General features: G+C 36.6%; 1 pseudogene; it reads left to right on the forward strand.

Annotated features, from left to right (window-relative positions):
• Positions 1–535: 535 nt before the first annotated feature.
• Positions 536–6078, forward strand: LOC129892770 (uncharacterized; annotated as a pseudogene).
• The last annotated feature ends 2445 nt before the right edge of the window (positions 6079–8523 follow it).

Below are 8523 nucleotides of genomic sequence, written 5' to 3' on the forward strand. Positions count from 1 at the left end.
ATGATTGCTCTGTTAATGTTCCAGATTCTCCTTGTCAGTTGTTGAGTAATTATTTCCCTGAACAAATCAATGTTCAAAAGAGTCATCTACACGAGTTATTTTTATCAAAAAAATTCATAGATGATTTCACCGTTTCACTAGATGTTTTTTTTTTTATTAATAATTTTTTGTTCTCATATGAGAACAATGAATACCAAATTAGTAATAGAGATTTCTACCTTGTGGAAAGTGGACAATTCAATTCTTACTCGTGGGATTTAGATGTCTACAAAAAATTGCTTGATGATGTGAGGCACACGCTTAATTCAATCAATCAGTATAGATTAAATAGATTGCCTCTTACCCTTCAAATTTGGATTTTTGAGTGTTTTTCTAGAGTCGATGAAGATTTAGCTCTTCGAATTGCTGATTCTATTCCAAGAATTTTGAGGTGTAAAACAGTTGCTGAAAGTCTTTTTCACATTCAACCATGAGAGGGCAACTTGAGCAATCAAAGCTACGACCTTGGCAAAAGCATATTGAAAATGGCATCTTCATGCCTACGAAACACAAGGTATCTATACAAATTAATACAATATATGATACACACACACACACACACATATATATATATATATATATATATATATATATATATATATATATATTAGTTCAACTTAAGTTAATACATCTATTTGTTTCTGTATTTTAATTTCAGTTTGAGAATATAGTGGCAAGTGAAGTTGAGGTATCTAAATTTAGGCTTCCTGAACCTCGTGATTACCATTCTGAAATCTTGAAATTGGAGCCGAAGGGATCAAATCATAGTCTAGATATGTTGACCAAGGAGGTTATCGAGTTGAGAAAAGAACTTGTAAAGGTATAAGCTAACTTGGCTTTAAGCTTTATCTTTTTCAAAATTGTTATTCTAATATTTGTGTTATATTTGATTATATACTAGGCTAATGAAAATCACAAAGCTCTTGAAGAGAAAATAGACTTACAATCTATTCAAAGGAAAGAATTTATGATGAATTCCTGTCACGACCCAACCCCGTAGGCCGTTACTGGGGTCCGACCTAGACCCCCCGTATACCTAGCTATCAACTGTGGTCAAATTGAACTGTAAATAAAATAATATCAGGTAACAGAGACCCACTGGGCGATAACATTTTCATAAACCTGTAGCCCTTTTCGTTTGTATCACAACATGACAAGGCACGCAAGCCGACAAGACTGCCATAACATAATAACATATATCATATATCATGTAGACCCAGCTGAATCAAACTGATATACACAACCCACATATACATGTCTACAGACCTCTAAAAATATTAACGACAACATATGGCGGGACAGGGTCCCCGCCGTACCCCTGAATAGACACAATAATTTTACACATTAATGGTCCGTATAAATAACTAGGCTTCGATACAATGGAGCCTCTTCTAACTGAGCTGAATAGAATCCTAAGCTGACGGACTCCCAAAACCTGTACCTGTACCTGCGGGCATGAAATGCAGCCCCCCCGAAGAAAGGGGGGTCAATACGACATATGTACTGAGTATGTAAAACATAACATAATGCCACTGGAAGCATATCTGAAGTAGAGAAGCAGGGGCTAAAATATCAAAATTAGAAACCTATACCTGTACTCTGTGAACCATGAAAGCATGCAAGCTCAATTTATACAATATAGCCGGCCCTTTCAGGAATCCGGGGAATCATATCTGTAGGGCCATCATAGGCCCAGCGCCATCACCACCTTATTACAACACATCATCATATATATATATATATACATACGTATCTGGCCCTCTAGTGAGGGGCTCGGTGGACAATGTAGTGAGTTGTGCATGATAACGTATCCGGCCTGGGACTCAGTGAAAAAAGGGTTACAGTATACACGAGTAGAGTAGGGAGTAACTATATGCAATTTAAATCATTATAAGAGACTCGACAAAATAAGAAGTTAAGCTTTTGTTTGAGGACCCGAGCAACAGTGTAGTCATCTCGAGTATCCTCTAAATGCCATTATGGGATGCCTCAAAAGTAATTCTTGAGGACCCTAGACATGTATTAACATAGGTCCAAATCATTTATGGAATCAAAACACTTAGTATCGTATAGTCTTCAAGACTTGGAGCATGTACATTTGGTACTTCTTTAATATATACAAGTTTCCAGGGAATAGTTCAACTACTACCAGAGTTCGATATTCAAAAGTAAATAAGAGATATTTAAGAATGGAGTTACTCCGGAGCTCATGTCATATTCAACTTATAGCCAAGACAAAGACATGCCCAAAAGAAGAAAGAGAATAAGCTCTATATAGTCTGTACTTTCCTTCAAGTGATCTTCATATACATATTTCGTACCCGGCCCATAATGGGCTCGGTGAACCATTGTGGTATCATAATCTCATTTTCGTACCAAATACGTATCATGGGAAATGAGAGATAGCTTTCCACCCACTACTGTTTAACGCGTAGAAGCCTTACTAGGCAATACTCAATCTTTACAGAAACTCCAATACTAAGAAGTGGATAGGGGTTATGAGGCGTACTTGGAGTTCTGGGAATGGAATTATCCCCACATTCCACCCACAATTCACTTAAGGCTAAAACTTGACAAAAGGAAAGAAAGATAGTTGTACGAACTTATACCAAAACATGCCAAGAGAAAGCTTTACATACCTCTTGTGAGTTACTCTTTATCCCGTTCGCCTTATTGTTCTTTGAACCTATTCAACATGAAAGTAATACGAATATCAACCACTCTTAACTTTCCAGCATCTTAGGTTGTACCTTAGTATTAACGGAATCTATTTCCTTGTTCGTCTCCTCGGCTAGTTCTTTAATTGGTTAAGGCGTTAACGAAAATTGGGCAGCATCTCCCCTATAATGCGCCCTATCCAAATTTACAATTAGATACCTAAATACTACAGCCAACCAACAACAACAACTTGCAACATACGTTTAAGAAATTCACAACAACAATATACAACATAACCTCCAAACGACTCGCTCGAAATTACGATATCAAAATAGGGTTTCTAGTTTCTATTTTGTAAAACCTTTACCCGTAGAAAGCGGGGGGTCGTGTGGATGCAAACAGAAGCTCCCCCACCTCATTTAGAACATATTTAGACCCTGAAACATGCACCACACAACCATCAGCAGCCTCCACACACACAACGCCTCATTTCGACTACAATTTAATTACGACGACTTCAATTTCGATTGTTTCTACCGTCGATCATTTCCATGATTTTTTTTAAACTTCCAGAAGCCTAATAGGTGTGTAATACACCCAATAATAATACCATAAAGTCCAAATTTAAAGGAGAAGCCTTACCTTACCCGAAATTGGCCAAAACTAGCCAAAATTATGCCTCGAAACTTTTTCTAGCGCGACTTGAATGCCATGGCTGCTTGTTGTCCGATTTTTGCTGCACCAAACCATGATTTTATACTAATAATATCTCCATATCATCGTGGTATACGCTATATAATTACTTTACAGAACGAAATCGGAACTTACCTTATTTTTTCCTCCAAGTCATCACTATTTTCTCTCAACTTTAGGGTTTGCTTTCTTTTGTTTGCTGCTGCAGTTTTATGATTATAAACTAAAGATAATTCATGATATACATGTATATTGGTGGTCCTAGGAGGTGAAATGTGTCATCCCCTAAGGGGACACGTATCCAGCCATTATTGGGCCACCGTATCTATGCAAGCAAGGAGAGGCTGCCACGTGGAAGTGGGGCCCACCTCCCCCAAGAAGGTGGGTCACCTACTTGACCCCAAGCAGATGGGTCACCTACTTGCTTGAGGTGCTGCCACATGTCACTCCTCCATTAGCTGCCATGCGTCATCTTTCCCTTCTTCCTCGCGGGTTCATAATCTCATCTTATTTTAAGAGCCTATGTAATCCATGCTACGCAAACTTGGTACGTACTCCAATAGATTAAGATATAATACTTTCAAGTTAGTAGCTTACGTAGGTAAATCGAGTCCAACAACTCATTACTTAGCCTCCAATTCCTTTCGGAGTCTTATGACTCCATTTCCAACCTTCTCTACTATGGGGTATCACATTCTCCCTTTCTTAGAGTCATTTGATAGTGTCGTAGCGTATTCAGCTCAGATGATAATTTCTAAGGAACTTATGAGACATTTCGAGTTTAAAAGTGTGGGGTGTAACAATTCCAACAAACAATTATTGAAGGATATTTCTTTGTTATTTGCTAAGAGAGACATCAATAGTTCTTTTACTTAAAAAGCCAGGAAATCATCTAACAAAAAGGCTGGCAAGACATTTTAGGGTGGATGAGACTTCAATGGAGGTTCTTTTATGTTTTTAATACATCTATAATATCTTGTTTTGCTTGCTGGCAGGGAGTTAACTAGTAGTTTATTTACTGTTTAAATTTTTTACTTATCTAAGTTGTAGTTTAAGCTTGAATTTTTTATTCACATATTTTTCTTATAATATATTTTAATTACACACAAAATTTTCTCCTTGTGTTGATGCATCAATACATGTGTCAAGAGGGCATGACATTCAAGTTGTAGAATCAACTCAGCATGAAAAATCTCAAGTGTTTAAAACTTCCGTTAAATTTGCTACTGTTGGGAATTCTGAAAGTAAAATTGGTAATGAAGGGTGTAATAAAAATATAATACACATTTCATATACTTTCATTCAACTTTTTTAAAATTGTTCATATTATGTACAAATAAAGATGTTGCAGGAATTGCTATTGAACAAGTTTTATCTGAGGTTGTTGTTGATATAAATGGTATTAGTTTTATTTTGAAAGTTCAAATAAACTTCTTTAATATATAATTACTCTACCTTCTCCTCTCTTAGTGCATTACCAAAAGATTTATTTTGTATAAAGGAGAAGAGGCTGTTGATCTTAATTCAGTTGAGGCGCAATCTAATAGTAGTGCAACTAACAAATGTGAACTAGATTGTGGTGCGTCTACTGATGCCAATGCGGTAAAGGATTGTCAAAAAACTTCTCAAACGCTTGATGACTTCATGTTGTGTGCTGAAGATCTTTCCCAAATCCGTAAGGCAGAAGCATCATATCTAAGAAAGAAAATCACTGTTGAGGAAAATAAAAAGAAAAAGGCAGCCACTGTTGAGAAAAATAAAAAAAAGCCATTGTTGATGAAAATAAAAAGAAAGCGATACCGAAGAAGCGTGCAAGAAAAAAAAATCCAGAAAAGTCAATTAAATCTCCTTATATACAACATTTTGAATCTAGAGGGACTTTATGTGTAACACGTCAAATATTTGAGATAAAACATCCCTTTTCATTTGTAATCGGAGTAGATGATGAATCTAATTTGATAGATTCATTCACTTCGTGGCTTTATACAGGTACAAAAAAGAGGTAATTTATTTATGTTTGTTATTTTATATGTCAAAAATTTTCTTTAGTTTAAATGAGTTAACTGACTGAAAATTTTATTTTTTATGCTTTAAAGGGAAAAAAACCCGTACCCAGATGTTGTTGATGTTCTCAAGCCAACATTTGAATTAGGTGTTTGCAATGTACAAGAAAAAAAATGGTTTTTCAAATTGGCACATTCAGGTCAAGCATGGAATGATGAGGTTAGTTATGTAAACTCTAATTGAACACCATTATTTTTCTAAATCAACTTCTTCTCTAATTTTTCTGGACAAGCTTTAATGAGCTCACTGAATTGACACTTTTGCAGTATCTTGACGATATTGTTTTATTATATTAAAAAGAAGGAGAAGTATGAAACCAACAATAATGTTCGATTTACAACTATTGATTGTCTATTCAAGACAAAGATTGCTCAATCTTATTTTCAACTTTATGTAGCTCATGAAAATAAGAAGAAATTTGGAATCAAAGCTTCTGATGCTATTGCTAAGTATATATGCGGACACCGTTTGTTGGCAAGCACCCCATGGGACAAAGTTGATTATATTCTCTTTCCAGTAAACATTAAAGAGGGTTCTCATTGGATTTTTGTTGTGTTTGTTATTGTTGAAAGGCCTTTGAAGGTGTATGATTCATTTTTGGCTATAGGGGGGAGAATTTTCTGACTCAAAACATTGTTGGCATGATTTTATCACCATAACATAATAACATTTACAACACACCGTGTAGGCACAACTGAAACAAACTTATAAACAACCCACATACATATGTCTACAGACCTCTAAGAGTATCAACGGTAATATATGGTGGGACAGGGCCCCCATCATACCCCTAAATAAACAAATATATACATCAAAGGTTCAGTACCAAAAGCTAGGCTTCGATATAATGGAGCTCTTCCCAAACTTGCTGAGTGGAAGCCTAGCTTTTGGTACTGAACCTTTGATATATATATTTGTTTATTCAGGGGTACGGCGGGGGCCCTATCCTGCCCTATTTTACCGTTGATACTCTTAGAGGTCTGTAGACAAATGTATGTAGGTTGTTTATAAGTTTGTTTCAGCTGTGCCTATATGGCGTGTTATAAATGTTATTATGTTATGGCAGCCTTGCGTGCCCTTTCATAATATGATGCAAATGAAAGAGGCTACATGTATATGAAAATATTATCACCCACTGGAGTTCTTATGTATAGTTCTTATATCTGATAGTCATGTATACGGGGGTCCAGGTCAGACTCCAGTCATGGCCTACAGGGTTGGATCATGACAAAAGTGGTATCAGAGCAGTTCCAGCTTCTAAATCTACAACTAAGCATCCATAAAAATCATTTCCTCATTCACCTTTCTCGACTGTCTATTAGTTAGTTAAGAAGTTAATGGAAATTGGATAGCATCTCCCTTATAACTAGCCCTATCTGAACTTCCAATTACACCTCCGATTAGAACAGCCATGTCAACAACAACAACCAACAGCTATGTGTAATCAAATCACCTCAACATTACGCCATGTAATCTCCCAACAATTCGCCCAAAACTACGACACTAAAATAGGGTTTTCAATCTTTATTTTGCAAAATCTTAACTACATGAAATGGGATGTGATGTGGCTGAAACCAGCAGCACCCACACCCTTTTTGAACCATGTTTCCAGCCCCTTTAACTCACACAAACTAACTTCAACACAACATCATGTTAATAACAACACTACTCATCTTCAATTCAACTAGAACGACTTCAATTCCATTCATTTACAACGCCAATCATAATTATGCAATTTTCTTACTTCCAACTTCATTTAACACACGTAATCTTTCCATTACAGCATCATTAACTCCAATTCAAAAGGAAGAACCTTACTTTGTCAAAAATCAACCTCGAAAGCTCCTTAACGTGGCTAAAAATAGTGGCTGCTCGCTTCACTTCCTTGCTGCCCCAAACAATTAATTTGCGCTATTAAACACCGTTACTCAATTGAAGAATATCCTAGATAATTAATTTACGGAGCAAAATTGGAACCTTACCTTGGTAGAGCTTGTCCGTAGCTCTTTCTCCTTTTCGTCTTAGTTTTCTTTATTGTTTTCAAGCCAAAGATGAAGAAATGAGACTTATTCATCATAATACACATATATACCCCTCTTTAGAAGGTGACACATGTCATCCCCTAAGAGTGATATGTGTCCAGCCCTATTGGACCACCGCATCCATGTGGTCACTCCAAAGCTGCCACATGACAAGGTGGGGTCCACCCCAAGTAGGTGCATCACCTACTGCCACGTGGCCTCTCCTTATTCTGCCATGTGTCTTATCCTTATTCTACCACGTGTCCTCTTATTCTTTTCGTAGGTTTGTAATCATCTTACTTTAAGAACCTATGTAATTCTTGCTCCGTAAGCTCGGTATATACTCAAGTAGTTGAAGTATATAAGACATCCAAGTTAGTAGCTTATAAAAGTAGTTCGATGACCACGACTTGCTACTTGGACTCCAATTCTTTTCCAATCCTTCCAAACCTATTTCCAACCATTGTTACTCACATAGAACTTCATAGATAATATAGATCACATAGAAATCTTTTTTTAAAAAATAAATGTTCCAATGTACAATAGTGGGGGGTATAACATCCTTCCCCTCTTTAGAACATTCGTCCTCGAATGTTAATTAGTCCTATAAGGTCTTAAAAGGATTTTGGGAAATCTTTGTAATAGTTGCCATATAAGTCTCTTATTAGCCAATACAATCAATGTAGGGGTTTAGATTACCTGTAGACATAGGGAATAAGTATGGATATTTATTCTCCACATCTTCCTAGTCTTCCATGGTCACCTCTTCTCTACTCTCATTTGCCACAATACTTTGACGGAGGCCACGTCCTTGGTGTGCAACCTTCTGACTTGGCGATCAAGTATGGCTATAGGGCGTTCTTCATATGAGAGTTTCTCTATCACTGGACATCATCCACAGGGAATACTCTAGAAAGATTACCAATACACTTGCGAAGCATCTACACATGAAAGACTGGGTGTACTACTTCCATATCTGATGGTAAGCTCAATTCATAGGCAACTTTGCCTATTCTATGGATGATTTGATAAGGACTATTGTATCTTG

This window comes from Solanum dulcamara, chromosome 6 (assembly GCF_947179165.1).
Source record: "Solanum dulcamara chromosome 6, daSolDulc1.2, whole genome shotgun sequence".
Lineage (NCBI taxonomy): Eukaryota > Viridiplantae > Streptophyta > Magnoliopsida > Solanales > Solanaceae > Solanum > Solanum dulcamara.